The sequence below is a fragment of the Nyctereutes procyonoides genome, unplaced genomic scaffold (assembly GCF_905146905.1).
Source record: "Nyctereutes procyonoides isolate TBG_1078 unplaced genomic scaffold, NYPRO_anot_genome, whole genome shotgun sequence".
Lineage (NCBI taxonomy): Eukaryota > Metazoa > Chordata > Mammalia > Carnivora > Canidae > Nyctereutes > Nyctereutes procyonoides.
In genome coordinates this window covers 12,195,962-12,217,863 of record NW_026575048.1, presented here as the reverse complement: position 1 = coordinate 12,217,863, position 21,902 = coordinate 12,195,962, and the positions used below count along the sequence as shown (strand labels likewise).

Genomic DNA, 21,902 nt, shown 5'->3' with positions numbered 1-21,902 from the left:
ACAAGATAAAATTGCTGGCTTAAAAATAGAAAAAAACAAATCAGCTAACAATTGTAAATCCATAGCTCTAACTTGAGACCAAGAAGGGAAAATCCCAAATTGAAAAAAAAAAAGAGAGAGGGAATCTCAAAAATGGTAAGTGAGAGTTAAAACTGCAAAGTGTTACAGGAGATTTGGAACCTGTTATGAGCCTTAACAGCTGGGACTAGGGATTAATGCCCACACAGAGAGAGAAATTTAGCCAGCAGCCTCATGTGGGTGGGCAGCTGGAACTGAGTGGACTGAATTGATTCTGCAGCCACTAGCATTGCAATTGGTAAGAAAATCACCGCCCAACTAATCCAAGAAAGCTGTAATGAAGTTGCCTACTCACCTAGGCCTATGCACGAAAATACACACACCTGAAGGTCATCAGAACACAATGAAAGATTCAGATTTAAGCCACCTGAATAGTTTAGGACCCTGAGTAAATAAATAAATAAATGTAAACATCAATCCAGTACATCTAAATCCAGAAAGTCCCAGCAGATATAAGTAAGAAACCATCAGCTAAAGCAAGTCACATGTGTTTCTCATGGAAACTATCCTCACTGACAACTAGATCATAGCCAATATTATAAACCATATGAGAAAATGAATGACCAGGAAGAAGAGGCAAGAAGAAGAACAATCATAGAGATAATAGAATAATGTTTTTTAAAATTGTAAAATAAGTATTTTTAAATGTTTGCAGAAATAGAAGAGTAAATAGAAATCACAATGTAGATAAAGAACAATATAAGGAAAAGAAATTCTAGAACTGTAAGTCAATTAAAACCCAACACACACACACACAAAAAAAAAAAACAACTATGAAACTCCAAACATGGAGACTATGCATTCTTTTCAAGTACATGAGAATCATTTCTAAAAACTAAATATATATTAGGTTATAAATAAAAATGTGTTCTTTGATCAAAATGCAAGTAAAACTAAACAAAAACTTCTTTAATTCAAAAGTGGAGACTTTCAGTTTCCACTTTAACATGTAAAGAACTTGGAAACTTTCATTCCTTTGCTTATAGCAAGAAAAATCGAAAAAACTGAACTGAAAATCAACAACCTTTTATGTATCAGAGACCTGAAGTCACAGAAGCAGAAGCTGAAGTCTTGGGTGGAGTCTGGTAGGAATGGTTAAGGTTTAAATGCTAATATCTGGAGATGAAGTGAGGACTAGTTTGAGAGATTAAAAACTCCTAGGGGCCTAGCCTTAGGAGGGCCCCCTCACTTTCAGGAGTAAGACTTAATTACAAGATCATATTCCCCCTTTCCTAGCATCACAATGTCAACAAAAGCTCTTCTTTAATAAGATGTGATCAAAACCAAAAGATAGGGCACCTGGGTGGCTCAGTGGTTGAGCACCTACCTGCCTTTGGCTCAGGTCATGATTCCGGGGTCCTGGGATCGAGTCCTGCATCAGGCTCCCTGTGGGGTTACTGCTTCTCCCTCTGCCTATGTCTCTACTTCTCTCTGTGTCTCTCATGAATTAAAAAAAAAAGACACGATCAAAACGAAAAGAAAATTCAAGACTCAGCCCCCACTTAGGAAGAAGTCTCTAGGGAAACCCAAAGATAACAGGAGAAATAAAACAAAGACACAACAGGAAATTTCAGCCTTTAGCATCAAAGCTAAAGGAAACAATAACACAGCTTAACTCCCAGCCAGATAAATACAAAACCTCATAGCTCAGTTTCTTTTATCTGATAGATACACCATGTAGGCTTTCAATAACAAACCATGAAGGATGTTAAAAGGCAAAAATAATGAGTGGAAGAGGAAGGAAGAGGAAGAGGAAGAAGAAGAAGGAGGAGGAGGAGGAGGAGGAGGAGAAGGGGGAAAAGGGAGGGAAGGAAGGAAGGAAGGAAGGAAGGAAGGAAGGAAGGAAGGAAGGAAGGAAGGAAGGAAGGAAGAAAAGATGGAAGAAGGAAGGAAAGAAGAAGGGAGAGAGGGAGGAGGGATCCGAGGAGAGAGGGAAGAAGGGAGGGAAAAAACACTGTTTGAGGAGACAAGGCAAGCATCACAGCCAAACTCGTATATGGTAGATTTTGGAATTACCAGACCAGGAATTTAAAATAACTATCATTGATATGCTAAAGGTTCTAATGGAAAAAATGGACAATATGCAAGAACAGATTGGAAACTCTAAAAGATAATGAAAAGCAAATGCTAGAAATCAAAAATATTGTATCAGAAACAAAGAATTATTTTGATGCACAAGGCTAAGGAAACCATCAGTAAGCTTGAAGATATGTTGATAGAAACTTCCCAAACTGAAACGTTTTAACAAAATTTTATGAAAAAAAGTCCAGCTGACTGTAAAAGAAGGCCAAATGGAAGTTTTAAATATTTAGTGCCTAAAAATAAAGGAAGGCTTACACAGTAAAACATTTAGGTTATTCATGTTCACAATTTCTGGATAAAGGGAGGCCTAGGTGGCTCAGCGGTTGAAGCATCTGCCTTTGGTTCAAGGTGTGATCCTGGAGTCCCGGGATTGAGTCTCACATCGGGCTCCCTGCATGGAGCCTGCTACTCTCTCTCTGCTTCTTTCTCTGCCTCTCTCTCTGTGTCTCTCATGAATAAGTAAATAAAATCTTAACAACAACAACAAAAAAAACAATTTCTGGGATACAGCTAAAGCGACAGATGAAAATTGTTAAATCCATTTACTCACAAATAAAAAGATATAGAATAAACGTGAATTCAGTTCTCTATTTAAGAAACTAAAAACAAAACAAAACAAAACAGAATACACCTCAAAAAATCAAAAATGAGAAGTAACAAAGATAAGAGTTAAATAAATTGAAAATGGAATACAGGAATTATAGAGTATGATTTGATTAACTCAATATCTGAGGTAAAAATAAAGAAAACAAATACAGAAATTCATAACAATGATCACTAAAATCAAAAGCTTACATGCTAAAAGTCTAACAAGATATATAAACCCCAGCATGATTTTGAAAATGAGAGAAAATGAATAATATCAAATATATTAAAAATAAAAAGATCACATGTCAAGTTATATAATTACTGAGTAAAAAATTTTAAAAATGCATAATAGTGCATTGCAAAATTTTATGTTAATAAATTTGAAATTTAGATTTAACCATTTTCTTGAGAAGTATAAATTTCCAAAATTGACTTAAGGAAAATTAAAATCCTAGGCAAGTCAATCTCATTCAGGATAGATAATTAAAAAGTGCCCCTTCTTCAGGGAGCATCACAGTGAGTTGAAACAGATAATTATTGTTTATTTTAAACACACACACACACACACACACAACTATTTCTGAGAGCAAAGAGAGCTACCTGCATAATTTTCGAAGGCTATTATAATTTTGATACCCAAACAAGGGTAGTAAAAAACAAAACAAACAAGCAAACAAACCAATTTTGTTTGTAAACACAAATGCAAAAATGTAAATAAAATTCAGTTCTTTCAACTCAGAAGTTTATATTAGAGTTTCCCATAGAATTTCAAAAATAATCTAACAACAGGATCACCTGGGTTGCTCAGTCATTGAAGACATCAATTCATGACTTTTGGCTCAGGTAATGATGTCAGGGTCATAGGATCAAACTCCGTGTCAGGCTTTGTGCTCAGTGCAGAGACTGCTTGTCCCTCACCCTCTTTGCTCTATCTGTTTCTCTTTCTCTCTCAAATAAATAAATAAATAAATAAATAAATAAATAAATAAAATATTTTTTTACAGAAGTAGTTCAAAAACCAAAGACCCACCAATAATAGTTTATCACATTAAAGAAATTAGAAAAGAAAACCTATATGATATGTAGAAAATTAGGTAGAATTTAGCATCATTTATGATAGACATCTTTTTTTTTTAAGATTTTATGTATTTATTCATGAGAGACACAGAGAGAGAGAGAGGCAGATACACAGGCAGAGAGAGAAGCAGGCTCCATGCAGGGAGCCCAACATAGGACTCGATCCCGGGACTCGAGGATCACACCCTGGGCCAAAGGCAGGCGCTAAACCACTGTGCCACCCAGGGATCCCTATGATAGAGATATTTAGTGAATTATGAACAGAAGAAAATGTTCTTATTTCATAAAAGCAGCTACCAAGAACTTTCTGAATTATATTAATTGTGAAATTCTGAAGGTATTCCCAGTAAACTCAGAAATGAGACAAGAACGACCCATATATGCATCAATATTTAACATTGTACTAAAAGTCTTAATTCATGCAATAAGATAAGAAAAAGAAATGGATAGATAAGTATTTTAAAGACCTAGTCTTAACTACCCTTGGCGATAACTGGTGTGATTGTCTATTTCAAGGGTTGACAACATTTGTCTAACAAGGATGAAATAGTAAATATTTTAGACATTTCAGGCCATATGGTCTCTATTGCAACTACTCAGCTCTGCCATTGAAGCATAAAAACACCTATAGATAATACATAAAAAAATGAATGCAATTGTACCACTAATATTTTTTCTATAAAAACTGGAGGTGGACCAGATTTGATCCATATGTTATAGTTTAACAATCCCTAGTCTATGTAAAAGAAAAAAAATAGAAGAAAAATACTTAAAATTAATTAAAAATTTTATCAGGATATATATTCTAAAGTCCATATTAAAGAGAAAAATCCAAAAATTTCTTTAAAAATCAGCGGGCAGCCTGGGTGGCTCAGCGGTTTAGTGCCGCCTTCAGCCCAGGGCACGATCCTGGAGACCCGGGAACGAGTCCCACATCGGGCTACCTGCATGGAGCCTGCTTCTCCCTCTGCCTGTGTCTTTGCCTCTCTCTCTGTGTCTCTCATGAATAAATAAATAAAAATATTTTAAATAAATAAATAAATAAAATAAATCAGGGAAAAATAGGTACATTATCTACCAGATATCAAGATGCACCACAAAAAATAAATTAATCACAAACAGTGTAGTATGTGAAGAGGGATAGACATAAATTTGATTTGTGTTAAGAGAAGTATTAGAAAACAAAGAAGAAAGTTTCATGTTTGGACAGATGGCTATTCCAACAAAAAAGAAAAAAATGATACCTTTCTTATACCATTTTCTCAAGTCTAATCCATGTGTATCAAAGATGTAAACAAAATTGAAAAATATACTTTATAGATTTAGATCAAAATATTAGAAAATATCTTTTTGTCTTTGATCAGAAAAAGCTTTCTTAAAGAAGGAACAGAAACTATAAGTTGACTTCATCAAAATTAAACTCTTGTATATATAAAAGACATCACAAAGTTAAGGCAAACAACCCACTAAATGAAGGAATCAGTAACAGATAATAGGCAATGGAGTGGTATGCAGAATATAATTTTTAACTCTTACAAATCAATAATGAAATCATAGACAAATTAGAAATCTATAAATTATAAATGTCATAATAGATAAAATTGCAAAAGATCTGAACAGATATTTTATAGAAGCGAAAAACTGAAAATTCAACAACCATGGAAAAAAATGTTCAATCTCCTTAGTAAACAAGATGTAAATGAAAAAAAAATAAAATTACACTTTACAAACAAAAAAGAGAATCTGACAAGAGAAATGTTGGGAAATATACTATGAGTATATAATAGTAGAACCATTTTGAAGAGGAATTTGTCAGTATCTGGTAAAACTGAACATGTACATAATCTACATAAATATATAGTTATGCTAGATAGTTTTAAAAATCCATACTGTTGAACAAATAAAGGTGAGAACCAGAATACCATATGACAGCCTTCATGAAAACTTTAAAAGTATAATACCAAATATTAAGTGCACACACTTACTTTGGAAATTTTTAGGAAATATGAATGGAACTATTCCCAATGACTTCATAATCGTGGTTGTCTCTGGACAGGGAAGATTGGGTTTGAGGCTGGAAGATGTATCAGTTGGTTAGGTAAACTTATGCTGTCAAAACAAACTCCAAATTCTCAATCTCAGTGGCTTAAATGATAGGATGTATCTATGTCTCAGGCTATATGTCCATCAGGCATTGGTGGCAGAGGTGGGGTGACTTCTCAATGTCATCCTTTCTCCGGGATCTAGGATGATGAACATTGCATTTTGCAACAGGAGAGAGAAAAGTTTCAGAGATAAAAGTCTCACCTCAGCAGTTGAGTGTTCTAACCCAGAAGGGACTTATATCTACCCACAAAGCATTGGCCAGAACTGGTAACAAGATCCCGAAACAAGACAAGGAAGTATGGTACCCCCAGCAGCCAGAAGGAAAGAAGAACCCGCATTTTCTTAACATTAGAAGTTTCTACTACCCATGGAAACATTTACTCATTAATCATTAATATCCTATTTTAATCATTAATGGCCTGTTATGAATCATTAATATCCTATTATTTAATAGAAAAAAAAGAGACACAAATAACAAGATGTTATTCTAGGTGATGAGAACATGGGTATTTGTTATATTATCCTTTGCATACATATTCCCCAGAAAGGAGTAAGCACTTCTCAATCACCACTCCTTAGTGTGAATTTAAGTGTCTGTGCTTGCGTCAGGACAAAGCATATGAGAAAGGAAAAGGGTGCACGCTGACATCAAATTTTCCCAATCACTTTCAACAACGAGTATCAGCTTCTGAGAATATAAGAAAATCTCTCTGTGAGGACCGCTGTCTAAATCCCTGATCCCCCACCACGTCTGTCCAACTAAAGTATTCACAATGTCCCAGGCAAATCAGCATCGCAGTGCATTTGTTGTTATTTCTAACTTTTCCTTTTTCTTCCCCTGGATCAGTCCTTCTCAGGACTTCAACAACTTTCCCTGGAAGCCTTTCTCATAGCCGGGCTAAATGCTTGTCCCTAAAGTCCTTAAATGCTTCTCATATATTTTCATATTGTTTCGCACCTGGGCAGTGAATTCATGAGAGCATCCTTCCTTGTATCCCTAGCACCTATCGGGGTTTCTGGCATATAGTAAGTGCTAAGTAAATTCTTAAGTATGTGAAAATATAAAATATGCTCCAAACTCCAGTGATGCTTGGGAGGAGACAAATAAGGGCCAATAAAAACCTGACCACCTACAGGAAATTAGCATGAAATTACCATGCATGACACTTTGGCAATAAACAAAAGCAAAATAGTCTTGCTATGTTTCTGCTACTGAATGAAATAATGATTTTGTGGTGGTGGTGGTGGTGGTGGTTTAGCTTTTCACAGTCTTTTAACATCTGTCATTTTACTTGATTCTCTCATCATTTCTCTAGGGAAGTCAGGGCAGGCATTTATAATCCATGGTGAACAAATGGAAGCACTGAAACAAGAGGAGTTTACTGACCTTCCACAAATCATAGAACATATCAAGCAGAATTGTTCCTAGAACCCAGGATGAAGGACAGCAAGCTCTTGCCACCAGATCACAATGCCTGTTTCGATTGGCAGTTTCCAGTTCTTGCCTCCAGAACTTGCCTGGGTCTCTCACTTCATAGGCTCATCTGTCTTGGGGACAATACTCAGTGCAGTCCAATAAAATAGTTTTAGGACTTCTAAGAAATTACAGAGGTAACTGGATAATTAATGTGCAGAAGATTAGTATCCTAAATATGTAACAAGCTGAAAACTTTAGGGCTCAAATCAGAAGAGGAGGAAGATTTGTTCAGATCAGAGAGAGAAAGAAAACACTAGCTGGAACCAGCACACCATGTTTCAATTCCCTCCTCCCCCAAAACACCCAGCTTCTGCCTTATTCTTACCATATGACCTTGGGAAATCCCCTTCCCTTCCTGGGCCTCAGTTTTTCTGTTAAATGAACAAACTGAATTAAATTATTAAATTAATTAAATTAAATTATTTCCAGGGCCCTTTCTGCTCTGAGATTCGTTTAACACCTTGAAGTGCCTAAATGTGTGTAATAAAAGATAACATTGTTTTTATTTCTTAACAAAACACACACACAAACCCATATTAAATAGATTCATGGAAGTCTTGGGTATAAAGGAAATGTAGAAACCAGAAAACCAATTGCATTTATGTTCAACAACATAAAAAATCATTATATTTTCTAAAATCTCCCATTTCCTCCCCATTAACAGATGGGAAGCAGTTTGATGGAGTTTATTGGATGAAGCAGCTGCCATCTGAGCAGTCACGCCACATGAGTGACGCTAATGAGACAGGTGAAATATTCAAGAGCCCAAGACTCTCCCCAAGAAATCACTGCAGCTCTATCAGGGCCGTGTTGGGCATGCTCATGAATTAGTCTTCGGCTCCAAGAATAGACTCTGTAAATACTATTTCTTATAATGACGATGATTATTATTTATAGCTTGCCCCAGCCTCCCAGGCAAATGTCCCAGGAAGAACAAAAAGACGCTTAGTATAATTAAAACAAAGAAAATGTAGAGGTGTTGGCATGTAAGGAAAGGGAGCATTTCAACATCAGAAGCAGAGAACTATTTGTTGGATTTGCCTAATAATCACTAATGTGGATTTTATTTTAAGATCACGCAGCCAGAAAAGCACATTGGAGAAGTTTTCTAATTCATCAAAAAAAAGGCACTCTAAAAAAGCACTCTTCTATTAAAAAGATCCTATGTTGCTCTTTCAAGCTTGATTATGCTTTTCCAGAACTAACTTCAAAGGACAATTTTTCTAATCTCCGGATCTTGAGGGATTCAGTTTAATTCAGATCAACTCTGTGGATATTTATCAAGTGGACATTAGATGTCAAGGACTGAGAACACAGATGTTAAATATATATCTATATGTGCATGTGTATCAAATATGTATTTATGTGTACCTAGGGGGCATATTCATATGTGTTTGTATCTATATGTATCTATATATAAAATATGTATATGTATGCATACTTATGAGATATATATACACATATACATATGTACATGTATATATATATATATATAATTTCTAAATTTCAGGAGCTCAAGAAGTGATGCACAGAATTAAATCACTGTGAGATAGAGTGTGTGTGAGTCAGTGGGTCTAGGCAGGCTGAGGATCAGGATTCAGAAGCGATTTGGTTACAAAATGATGCTCTCTTACCTGGAAGGGACATTTGGACTTTGTCCATGTGATAACAGAAAGCGGGCATTCCAGGGAGAGGAAAGAGCAGGCACAGAGAGAGCAGTGATATAATATTTTGAGTTAAGGAGTAGAAATAAATGCAGCAGGAAGAACAAGCAAGGGCAGGCTATAAACAGCCAGGTGAGTTCTACAAAGATCTTAAGTCTATGTTGCTGGGGCTGCCCCCATCACATACGTCTCTTACAGGTGTTTCTGGGCCTCAAGTGTATAGTAGTGGGCTGGATTGAATATGAAGGCAGAGGACGAGTCAGAATACTGTCCAGGGGGCTGCCTGGGTGGCTCAGCGGTTTAGCGCCTCCTTCAGCCCAGCATGTGATCCTGGAGACTGAGGATCGAGTCCCATGTTGGGCTCCCTGCATGGAGCCTGCTTCTCCCTCTGCCTTGTGTCTCTGCCCCCCCACCCCGTCTTTCATGAATAAATAAAATCTTAAAAAAAAAAAAAAAAAAGAATGCTGTCCAGGTAACTCAAGGGAGAGCAGGTAAGGAGTTGAACTTGGCAGTGGTTAAAGGGAGAATGAAAACGTTTTTTTGAAAACCCAAAATAGTATGAGTTCTAAATATATCAAGCATCACTATTATAAGGTATTTTCCAAGTGATTGAAGAGTCAGAAGGCAAACACAATAGGTTGAAAATCATTAACATGGCCATTTATGTGAATGTCACATATAGTACTTATGTGCGTGTAGATACAAGAACCATTGGTGCATTATTAGCAGGGCTTGTAAAGAAGTTCAATAGTCAGTCATTCTGTTTGGTGAGAATTTTAATATCACCTCAGTACCCCATTGTGTTTTCAGCTCTCCACATTGGAGGCAAAGTCTGATAGCAAGAGAGAGAATCGTGGCTTGTGTCTAAATTAACCTGTGGGCTTGTTCATTGATAAACTTCCTGAAAAGCAAAGAAATCATTTGTCAACAAAAGGAGGAAGATCTGGTTGCCCAAGGAATTCAACCCTTGGTTCTCAGATGTGAGTCATGACATGACACTTGTGTTTTATTTTCTTGGCTGTGGCTAGGACTCAACCGATGACTTGAATGAGTCGCATCAAGCCTTAATTTCCCTGGCTATAAAATGGGTATAGTCAGAAGTGAGCCCCACTTACCTGTTTGTGATACTGCATAAATGACTAGACAATGCCTATAAAATGCTCTCAGTCTTTGCTCAAAGGTCCACATAGATGTGTCATTACTTTGTTGATGCTGATTTTGGAGTTGGCGTGGGCTTTGTGGGTCGTGAGGTAGAGTCCCCTACAGGGACTGACTCACTTTGTCAAAGCTGCCAAAACTTGATGCAACCAGAAATTTCTGGATATACCTGGCTACGCCTAATACTGAGATCAACTGACCATGAAAAAGTGTCAGAGAGTTTGGCCTTGGGGGAGACTAGAAGTCTTACCTTGAAGCTTTGAAATTTAGAGACAGAAGGAGAGAGAAGAGAGAAAGAATGAAAGCAGAAATAACTTAAGGGTGGAAATAGTGAAGATCGCTTTTTAAATTTGGTAGCTATGTTGCATCAAGCACTGTGTTAGGTGCTAATTAATTATCTGCATTTTGTTATCTTATTCGTGTTTCTATCTGGCACGTGGTGGCATCAATAAATATCAGTTGCATGAACAACCTTGAATGGTTCATCCTATTGTCCCTGTTTTATATATGTGATTACCAATGAAGCAGGAAGTCGAGAAACCTGCCCAAAGTCATACTGCTCTAAGTGGAGGAGAGGAGCCCAGATTTAAATCTTGACCTCACTGCAAAGTTCCTGCACAGTTCTTGTGACTCTATTGCCTCCGGCCATCCACTTCTCTTCTCTCACCACCAGCGTCCCCCTTTCAGTTCCCGGGCTATGTCATCTTCCTCCATTGTTGGCCGTCATTTGACACTATTTTTCCAGATCCTAGAAATGTATTGCTCCCTCTTCCCCATGGGGGGAGATGAGTGGATGCTGTTGTTTATCATTTTTTACCCACCTTGGAAGCCAATATCTGTATTATCCAGATTTGCCACATGTGAGGGATCTATTCCATATATCCTGCTCCTTACTTTCAAAGGCCGGGAGGGCTCTTCTCAAATAACTGCAAAGAATCAAATTAGGCTGATGACATTCACATGGGAGAAGAACCAGAGACATTTTGCTGCTTTAATAATATGTTTATAAATTGTTGGGGAAATTGCTAAAGAAACGGGAGACCGGATTGAATGGCTCACCCATTCGGTTGGCATAGACCGAGTGCCAGGTTTTTATGTATCAGGTGTTTTTCAAGGTCCTGGAAAGATACAAAGTGCAATAAAACACAGATGCTGGCTTCAAAGAGTTCATAAGTCTAGGCGGGAGGCACATATAGTTTATGTTCATTATTTGCAGATATTGCTTTTATGAATATGCCCACTCATCAAAATGTACTTGTAACCTCGAAATCAATACTCTGGGTGCTTTCTTAATGTATTATTTCCCAATGAGCACCAAGCAGTGAGAAACTCAAGTTGCCAACGCACCTTCTTAGCCTAGGTCAACCAAGGCAAAACTGTCTTCTTTTTTCAGCTCTCATACTGTGAACAAGTACCTTTTCTATGGTCTACTTCGTGCAAGGTTTTTCCTATTTTTGTACTGTATGTTGGTGATTATGGGTTTAAAATGGCCCCAAGCATAGTGCTGTCCAGTGCTCCGACGTGTACAAAAGGGTGATGGGTCTTACGGAGAAAACGCGTGTTAGACAAGCTTTGTTTAAGCATGAGTTAAAATGCTGTTGGCTGTGAGTTCAATGTTAATGAATCAAACCATATATAGTGCACATTAAATAAGGCATTTTAAACAGAGACACAGGTAAGACACAGCCTGGGGAATGTGTTGACAAAGGGGTGAACGCAAAACTATGGTAGCACACAAGCAAGAACCACGGAGTCCACCCAGGAGAGCTGAAGGAGGCATTATAGAGGGGTTGCTTATAAGCTGGGATTTAAAAAAAAAAATACTGAATAGAAATTCAATGAATGTACCAGGATGGAAGGTCATTCGATGCAGATTGGAACCATATGCAAAGCAAGGGAGGCCTGAAAGAGCCTGAGATGCTCAGTGATTGAAAAAAAAAAAAGTGATTAAAGTCAGATATTTTAAGTCACAGGCTCCAATTCAGCCACATGCACAACTTGCAGGCATTACCAAGTTTCTCTACATAGTTTGGACTGTGATTTTTTTTGCAATAAGGAAGTGTGCGGTATGTCAGCTGTGAAAATTGGCTCAATATTCATAATCAAATCTATTATGCTCCCTCTGAAGCCTGGGCCATGTTTCCGTAGAAACCCCTAGTTACATAAAGGAACCCTGGCCCGTAATTGGCAAGAACATCCCCCACCTTTGGAAGCCATTATAGTAACGCCGGAGGGAAAGCAAGTGCTGTGTAATTCCTGCTGGAGGAAAGTAAACCGGGAGGAAAAAAATAAAGATTCCTGGGGTGCCTGGGTGGCTCAGTCAGTTGAGCATCTGATTCTTGATTTTGGCTCAGGTCATGATCTCAGGTCATGGGATGGACCCCCAAGAGGGGCTCTGTGCTCAGCAGGGAGTCTGCTTGGGATTCTTTCTCTCTGTCTCCCTCTGCCCCTCCGCCCACTCACATTCTCTAAATAGGTAGGTAGATAAGTAGATAGATAGATAGTTAGATTAAAATAAAATAAAATAAATAAAAAAATAAAATAAATAAAATAAAATAATAAAATAAAATAAAATAAAATAAAATAAAATAAAATAAAAGTGTCCTTCCTATAGAGTAGCAAGCAGAGAGAACCACAGGGTTTTGGGACATGGAATCATTCAGCCTCCACTTCAAGCCCTCTTCTATGAATCAATCCACTAACCAGCTCATCTGTGATGAACACTTACTATATGGCCAGCATGACTCAAGGCACTTGGAGACAACACACACACACACACACACATGCGCACGCACACAGTTACTCTTTCCTTGATAGCTGCAAAGCCGTTTACGTTAGCCTTCACATCAACCTTCGGAGGTAGGTTTTATTACTTCCATTTTATAGAAGAGAAAACCAAAACTCCAAAGGCTTGAGTAACTTAAGTTCACACAGCCAGTGAGTGGCAGGATCAGGATTTATGCCCAGCTTTGATTTCACATCAAGTGGAAGTTTTATGCGTGTCCCAGAAAAGGTCCTTGTCTTCAAGAAACTTGGGTACGTGACGAATCAGAGGCGTAAGTGGCTCAGATTGTTAGTTTCATAGGAATTCAGAGTAAAGAAGCATGAGCACATGGTGTCACCACTGCCCCCAGACATCATGAGCATCAGACCAAGTGGTCTTTAATGGGAGAGGAAGTCCTCCTAGGTGTACAGAGAAGCAAAGGCTCAGCAGCAGAAATGATCTTTTGGGGGAACAAGGGAGGTTACTCCGAGAAAGAAAAATCTAATTTGTTCAGGAATTTAGAGGGAATGCTCTAACAGCCCTAGAATGGGTCTCCGTGGGTAGTAAAGGAGCCTCAAGTGGGATCAGCCCTTGTGGCTTTGTCTCCAGAGAGGATGCTCATCTTTCATGACCCTGCCATTCATTCCGTAAATATCAGCCGGCACCAAATTTGTGCCAAGTATTGTTCTCAGCACTGCGGATGCTTTAGAGAATGTGTTTTCAAATGTGAAAGAGTAGAACCTGGTCCATGGGGAGCAGCCCACAGAACCCAGCCCCCCCCCCCCCCCCCCGCCCGGGGGATGATGGCATTTTTCACCTGACCATTGTCCCTGGTGCCTTTTCTTTTTTTCAATCCCAATCCCCAAGCACACTTCAACTGACACTCCAGTCAAGGTCACCCAGTTCCCTGAAACTCCCAAGGTCAAGAGCAGCCTTCTCCGGCTGCTGCTCTGGTTCTTCACTCTCAGCCGCCCCGCCCCCCCCCCCCCCCCCCCCCCCCCCCCCCCCCCCCAGAGGGTGTGTGTGAACCACCCCCCCAAAAATAAAAAAAAAAAAAAAGGGGGGGGAAAAAAAAAAAGTGGGAGAAAAGAAGATAGCAATTAAATTAAAAAATGAATAAAAGTTATAGGATATATAGTAGAAGGTAAATGGAAGCTTTATTTTATTAGATAAAGATTTGATATAAATGAGATTAAATTGTAAAAATTATTATTTTTGAAGGAGCAATAATATAAGATTTGTAATATTTTAATAGGAGGAAGAAGGGATGTTTAAAAAGATTAAGGAGTTAAAGATAATAAATTGGAAGTGTTAATATCTTTTTATATTGAATAAGGATTTGATAGTTTTTATTTAATTATTAAGTTGTTGTAAAATGTTTAGTTATTGAAGGGTTTTGTTTGTTGGAATAAAATAGTATTTTAGATTAGTTGTGTAGGTATTAAGAGAATTGTAATATAAAGAAATGAAAGTTTATTTTAATTTCACTATATCTTTATTATAGTAACCTCTAAACCTGTTATTAGTATTACTAATGAAGTTGAAAGACTATTTCATCTGATTATTGTGTCTTAGGAAACACTTAATTATTAAATTCCACACTGATAATTAGAGACCCTATTATTTCACAATGGGCTAGGCAATGCTACACAGGTATCCCTCAATTTTACTGAAACAGAAGCCATCTTTTAAGTATGTGGAATGAAATCTCAAACATCAAGTAGTCTCTTCTCCAACCCAAACTATATTATGATTAGAGACAGACAGGTGTAAAGTCAGGAGCATTCCCGTGGTATGAAATGATAGTGCTTTATGGGGTGAATGGCTTCTGTGGCTGGTTCACCTTTGTCCTTTCCAGAGCCTGGCCAGGTCCAAGGTAGAGAGAATATGCCAGAAGTTTTGGTGTGTGTGTGTGTGTGTGTGTGTATGGTGGTGGTGGTGGGGTGCAGTCAGAAGCCTCTTCTAATAGAGTCACCCAATGATAAAACGGATTATCTTTACAGGGATCGACAACACGAGCTGGGCCGGACATGAGGGGCCTTGACCCCAAAAGAGGAAGGGGAAAGTGTTCATTCTAAAGACACTTCCAACTGGGAGACTATTTCATTCTAACTAAACTGTGCCCTCCTGAGCCTTACCTGAATTCTTACCAAAACCCAGAGCAGGAGCCGAGCTAGGCAGCTCCCAGAAGCTTTCCAGGGTCCGAAGGAGGCTAGGATGGCATCACGATCTTAGGCATGGGGGACACTGGAACTCGGAAAGGAGATGGAGTTGATCCAAGTCTCCGGAAGCTCGCCACACTCCGGGACCAGGACACTTGTGCTCCCAACCCACGCACCCCCTGAAACCGACCTGGCCCCCACTACAGGGCTAGGCCCATTGTTGGGGTTTAATCAATGTTTCATGATGCCCCGGCTGAATGACTGGGAAAGGAAGCAGGAGAAGGCGCCCCCCCCCGCCCCCCAAGAGGAGCTCTGACTCACAACCTGTTTGGCACCGCGCACCCCTCGGGTTTCCTGAATCTCTCTCTCTAATGCAGAAAGCCTCCACGGCAGATGTTTTAAAACAATGATGGTGACAATGACACTGTAATCCCCTACGTACCCCCCCTTGCATCACAAGAATTTTTTGAAAGTGTTTTTGCAGGCTTACTCCTTAGGGAGGGAGCATTTGCAAGACTTCTGGTGGGCCCCCGGGGAACTGCAGCCCCCGGGGCTGGGGCTCTGAACGCGAAGGGCCGGGAGGCGGGGAGGGATCCGCGGGGGGCGGGGAGGGATCCGCGGGGGGGCGGGGAGGGATCCGCGGCTTCCGAGCCCAAAGTGAGGTGGGAGCGCGGCCGCGTGGGCTGCGGGTGGGCTGCGCCCCCGGGACTGGCCGCGGGGCCTTTCTCGGGGTTTCTGGGAGAGAATAGTGGGAATGATGGACTTCGGCGTGTAGAGGCGGCCAGCGCTGGTCCCCGCTCCCCCTCGGAGGCCGAGGCGGAGAGAAGGGCCGCGGCGCGGGAGCGTGGGGGCGGCGGGCACCGGCTCCGGGGCGCAGAGGGGGCGCAGAGGGGGCGCAGAGGGGGCGCAGAGGGGGCGCGGCGCGCGCGTGCGGCCGGGCGGGGGCGGGGCGGGCCGGGCCGGGGCGGGGCCGGGGCCGGGCTGGGGGCGGGCCGGGGCGGGGCGGGCCGGGGCGGGGCTCCGGGGCCGTCTCGCAGGCTGCGGCGGCCGCGGGAGAGGCGTCCACGGCGGCGGCGGCTGGGGCAGCGGCGGCGGACGCGCGGCCGAGCAGGGCGGCGGCGACCCCGGGTGAGCGCGGCGGGGCGCGGGGTGGGGGGCGCGGGGTGGGGGGCGCGGGGCCAGCGCTGGGAGGGAGGCTGGGAGGAGCGCGGAGCACCCAGTGCCTCAGCCCGTGTCCTGCGGTCGCCGTCCCGATGTCCGCCTGTGCGCGCGGTGCCCGGCCCCCGGGACTGCCTCCTGATCGCCCCCTCACCCCTCGGCCGCTCGGTGCCGCCACCCCCGCCAGGCACCTCCGGCTCCAGAGCCGTTCTTCCAGGACGCCCCAACCCTCTGCTTCCCCCTCCCAGCGCCAGGGGCCCAGCGGCGAGGGTGACCCCCGCCCCTCCCCAGTGCCTGCGCACCTGGACCCTCTGCTGCCACCTGCCCCGGATGTTCTTGGCCAGCCAGCGCACCGCTGTGCCTAGGACCCAGGCCTCCTGGCCTTAGCACCTTCCTCCTCCTCAAAATCCCAGCCTGGCAAAAGGGACTTTACAGACAGATCCTGCGCTTTGGGAACAATTTGACCCACTTCCCAAAAGGCTGGTCCCAGGCCAGCCATGCTCTTTGGTGGAGACACCTGTCTTGCCTGCCAGCTGAAGGACCAAGAAGCCTCTGTCAGCATGAGCTCGTGGGTCGCTGGATTCTTCTCCAACCTGTCCTGAGTTGGTGGCCAGTGTCCCCAGGGGCCAGAACCAAGAGATCTTTGTCCTTTAAGACCCCCAGAGGAATTTGCTGACCCCACTCCCAGATCCTCAGAACAACTCCCAGCCACTATGTTGGGCCTGCAGGGTCCGGCACTGACAGGGCCACCATTCTGGGCCTGGTGTCCTCATCCATGTCCTTGTTTCCTTGCCTGCTCCCCAGGGACTCCAGGGCAGAGTACTGGGGCAGGTGTTTTGGGCCTTGGTCGCCCCCACAGTTCTGTGGCCCTCCTGTCTTACTCTGTTGGAAACTTTTCCTGGCTTTCGCCATCACCATCATCATCCCTCTGGATAGGGCCTGGGCCATCTGCATAGCGCAGAGTCCCCAGGGCACAGCAAGCTGGGCTGGGTTCATGAAAGGCTGGGACCTATGCTACATGCGGGCCAGCAGAGGGGGGCACTGCTAGCCAGGTCAGCCTGGGGCCTAGGGCTTTAGAGGGGGTCCATGGCTTTCAGGGAGCTCCGAATGGGGTCCCAGGCTTGCTTTGCTGAGAGGAGAGAGGCAGAGCAGGGGCTGTTTTCCCTGCGTGCTTCTGACTGTCTTGTGTTGCTATGGTGACAGTTTTGCCTCTCTTCCTCCTTCTGACTCTTCTGGGAGCTGGTTTTTATTGGTCTGTTGTCCTGTCTTTTATGGCTCTAATTTCTCCTTTCTACTTGCCCTGAAATAAACAGTCATAAACATGGGCACTGGGCCCAGGCTGGGGGCTGGCAGAGGTTCACCTCCCTCGGGCCCCGGGCTCCGGTGAGGGGAGAGGGGTGGGGACAGTCCTGCCCACGCTGCCTCCTGCCTGCAGCCCTGGGAAGCGGGCAGCAGCGCCCCCATCTCAGGCACCCGGTGGGTAGCGTGTGGCCTCGGTGCTGAGAATAGAATCCGTGTGTAGAGGAGGAGCTCACTGACGTGCATGACACCCTCTGCAGCAGGGGCTGTCCCCACTTTGCAGATGACAAAACTCAGCTCCAAGTGAGCTATTACCCTCGGGTCACACAGGTTTGAACACATAGTCAGCGCTCAGTGTTTGCTCAGAACAGTGATGGAGCTGACCCCCAAAGGCCCGTCTCCCTGACTTCCCACCCTGTGGGGTGCCTGGTCTGGCTCCTCCCAGGACGGCAGAGCCCCCTGAACCCCGTGTTCTGAGGATGCCACAGACTCCCACGGGGGCGAGCTGCCAGGGAGTTGCCTGCCCCAACTTCTGGAGACCCAAGTTGAGAGGAGAGTCAAGCCACTTGTGACTTCCTGTTTTTTTACTCAGCATCAAGAAGCATTCAGTTTTCTTTTGCTCATGGGGCCTAGATGCAACTGGTTGAGTCAGGGAACTGAGAGCCAAATGAACCCCCACCCCAGGCAGCCCTGAGTGAGGAGTTCAGAGTTTGCCAGGGCCGTAGGGTCACCGACTGTCAGCTGTCAGCCACAGTCTCCAGAGAAGCTGCTCACCTCTCTTGCCTTTTATTTTCCCTTTCTTGCACATTCTCCTCTTTTCCAGCCACCCACTTTCTCCCTTCCCTTTGCCAATCTATGCTCCAGGCTTGTTAATCATGAGCTGAAGGGGCATTATGGTCCCATGAAAAGACTAGGGAATCAGCAGCCTCATTGTCGACTGTTGGCCCTGGGGCAGTCAGCTCACACCTGTGGGCCTCATCTTAGTCTTTAAAATGGGATTAACAGTGTCTGTTTCAATGGCCATGTTTGCTTGTTCCTGGAGGATGGCACACAGGAGCCTGTAGGGAGGGCTTTGAATGATTAACCGCCTTAAACACCCCTAATGTCCTCATCTGGTTGGGAAATCTTGATGTTGAGGAGACCCTAAACTGCCCAGAGATGGAAAACTGATCTAGGAATCATTAAGGCATGAAATCTCCGGGTTGGAGCCATGGTCTAAAGTCCTCTTGTCCAGCCTTAATGTTGAATTCTCTTCATTTCACGCACTTGACATTCATTGAGCATCTACTCTGTACCGAATGCCATTTCTGGGACTGGGGACTTAAAACACTGTCTGTTATTCCTATTTTCAAAGAACATAGATGTAGAAAGAGATCCTTATGATACAGTCAGAGAGGTGGTGCGATGAGGGGAAAGTCAAGGGGATATGGGGCCCCCGACAACTTGACTAGGTCACCCACGAAGGTTGAATTGGGCAGCCTGTGCTTGGTGGCTACGGTATAGCTGTCTTACCCCTGCCCATTTGGGGAGCTCTTCAGCCCTCACAATGAAGGGGGGTATTGCCATGGAGCCCCTCACTCAGTGGGTGAGCAGGAACAGTGAGGCCTGTGGCAGAGAGCCAGGCCTTCCATGCTGAGTTTTGACTTGTCGACCCAAGTATCCTCTGGTTCCTCTTTCATCCTGGCTAAACTCCTTTCTCAGAGGCTGCACAAATCACCTGACATGGCAGCAGGGTGACGGGAAAGAAGTGGATTGTGGAGTTGGCTAGGAATCCAGACTTTGCTGCTGCTGTGTCCCAGCTGTAGGATCCTGAAGGATCCTCTAACTGCTCCAAGCCTCAGTTTTTGTACCTGTAAAATGGCAATGCTGATACCTTCTAGAAAGTAAACGATCATATGTCTTTCTGAGGTCTGGTATGGTGCCCACTTCACGGTAGACTTGCTGTTACTTAGTTTCATTGATGAGGAAAGAGTCCTCAGTAGCTGGGTCTCTGGGTCCTCTTAGAATGGTGGCAGTTGCTCTTTGGACTACCTCAGGCCTTCGGAGATCCCTTCATTATGTGGGAAGTTTAAAAATTGCCCATGCTCAGCTTCCTCATCTGCTGGTTAGTCTTCAAGTTATCTCTCACCGGGTAGGCTATCCTCCATCTCACGGCAACTCTAGGCAAATCACCAACATTTTTGTTTTCTCAAAGGGGAACAAACTTGAAATGGCCCCCAAATACCCTGAGTTTCAAGAATATGTTACTACCTGCGAGAATCCTTTAATTTGACTGAGCCCTGCATGCTTATTGTTGCTTTGTTGCCTTTGATTTTGGTGTCAGATCCAAAAAATTCCCTGCCGAGACCTGTGTTAGGGAGCTTATCACCTGTATGTTCTAGGATATTTATGGTTTGGGGCCTTACTTTCAAGGTTTTGATCCATTTGAAGTTCATTTTCCTGTAGGGTGGTCCAGTTACGTTCTTTTAGTGGTGGAGGCATCCAGTTTAACCCAACACCATTTGTGGAAGAGGCTGTCCTTTCACCATTGTATATTCTCGGCTCCTTCGTCACAGAATACTTGAAAAAAATGAATGCTTCAAACTCTTCGTTCTGGGCATGTTTAGCTTCCTTTTTTTAAAGTTACTATATATAGATATATACATTTTGCTCAAGTCATCACCAAGTCACTCTGTGACATTAGTCTTATCATTCCCTTTTCCCAGCTAAGGAAACCAGGAAAAGCAAGGTAACTTGCAGAGAGCCCATTAGCTAGGAAGTGACAGGGCCAGAATTTAAAACTGGGCCCTGCTTGCTCTTTCTGCCACGGTATACAATCTTGTCATTTCCTTGGCTGGTGTGTCAGTGACGTAAAATAATCATGTTTGGAGAAGTAGAGCGGATTTTAATGGGGGTGGAACTGGTCAGTAACTTAGACTCATAGTAAATATTTAGAGACTTTATTAGGGTTTTGCTCTCAGCGCAGCATTAACGAAGCTTTGTGCAGTTGGCCAAGGCTTCATTCCTAGAAGTGATGAATGGAAGAGGAGTCTGATATGTCTGAGTTAAGAGAAAATGTTTGATGATGCTGGAAGTAGCTTCCTTTTCACAGGAACAGATTGTTGGGTTATCACTGAAATAAATTGAACTGATTTTGTGACCAAATGTATGAATGGAGAGCATGACAGGTGCATCCCAGGGATATACGGACAGAAGCAGCAAGGTCAGAAAATGTGGGTGGGTGGCTTTCAAATGTGAGGGTGATTTCGATTCAAGCTGTCATTATAACCCATGTCGAGGAAGATGGAGATTTTGAAAAGCGATTGTAGAATTGCCCACTACTAACCTTTCTCGGGTAATTTAGATGCCTGATTTCCCCGGTTTGAGAACCCGTTGTCCCAGTGAATCCGAGTGCTAAAAATGGGTGCCCTGTTCACCAGCAGTGTGCTTACGAGGCCCAGCTTAGCGCTGCAGACACATGTGCCTCTATTTGCAAATTATCTCAGGGCCTGAGTTTGGTGTCTGCTTATTTAATGACTTCACTTTCTAATAAAAATTCTGTATGGTGTAGATAATTAGATCTTTAAAATGAAACTGGGGAAATGCTATGCCCCCGAAGACTTTAATTGCAGTTTTATGATGTATCAAGCGTAAAAACGAGATCATTCATTCATTCATTTAACAAATACGTATGGGGTAGATTCTTGCCCTGTGCTGCCCTAGGAAGGATATAGTGATCAATCAACATGGCATCATCCCTGCCTGCAGCTGGCTGTCATTCCAGGGGAGGCAGAGGAGGAGACGCATACCTAAGTGGAGCTTGGCATTTGTCATACGGAGTGCCGTGTGCCAGAGAAAGAGGGAAATGTGATTGTTTTGACTCCTCCTGCAACGCAATACGCGTTATTACGGTGTCATTTGCAGAGCACCTGAATTACATGTTGCAGGGAGAGGAGGGAAAGCGTGTGGCCTGGACAGCCGATGACCCAGGCATGGCTCTCAGCTTTGCCCCTCACTGCCTGGGTCGGTTTCTGTGTTGTTGAAACGGGCGGGTTGGATTTGATCATTTAAAAGGGCCCTTTGGCATCTAACCTGATGATTCTAATACACCCGTGGGCTCCTTTTCCTGAGTGACAGGGGAAGAAGCAAACCTGGCAACCTCAGCCAGCAGCACTGCCGAGGCAGAGCTAGAGATGGGGAGAGCCAAGGGTGTTTTCAAATGATCCTCTCCAAGAGCAGAGAAACATCTTTCTCTTTTCCAGAAAGGGAACCATGTTCTTTTTTTTTTTTTTTTTCCACATTCTGATTGA

General features: G+C 43.1%; 1 protein-coding gene and 1 long non-coding RNA gene across 3 annotated transcripts in view; one reads left to right on the top strand and one right to left on the bottom strand.

The window, feature by feature from the left end:
* Positions 1-3,526: 3,526 nt before the first annotated feature.
* LOC129511001 (uncharacterized) lies at positions 3,527-7,448 on the bottom strand. The gene is made up of 3 exons (XR_008664733.1): positions 7,319-7,448; positions 5,811-6,068; positions 3,527-3,696 (listed from the first exon to the last, which is right to left on the bottom strand). It is a non-coding gene; the product is annotated as an uncharacterized LOC129511001 (long non-coding RNA).
* Positions 7,449-16,177: 8,729 nt separating this feature from the next.
* The window catches only part of CYRIA (CYFIP related Rac1 interactor A), a 100,057-nt gene continuing 94,332 nt past the window's right edge, over positions 16,178-21,902 (top strand). The window contains exon 1 of one of the 2 annotated variants that reach the window (XM_055327512.1): positions 16,178-16,284. The gene's annotated coding sequence lies outside the window, so the exon portion shown is untranslated. The remainder of the gene's footprint in view (positions 16,285-21,902) is intronic. The other variant, XM_055327513.1, reaches the window with a different exon arrangement.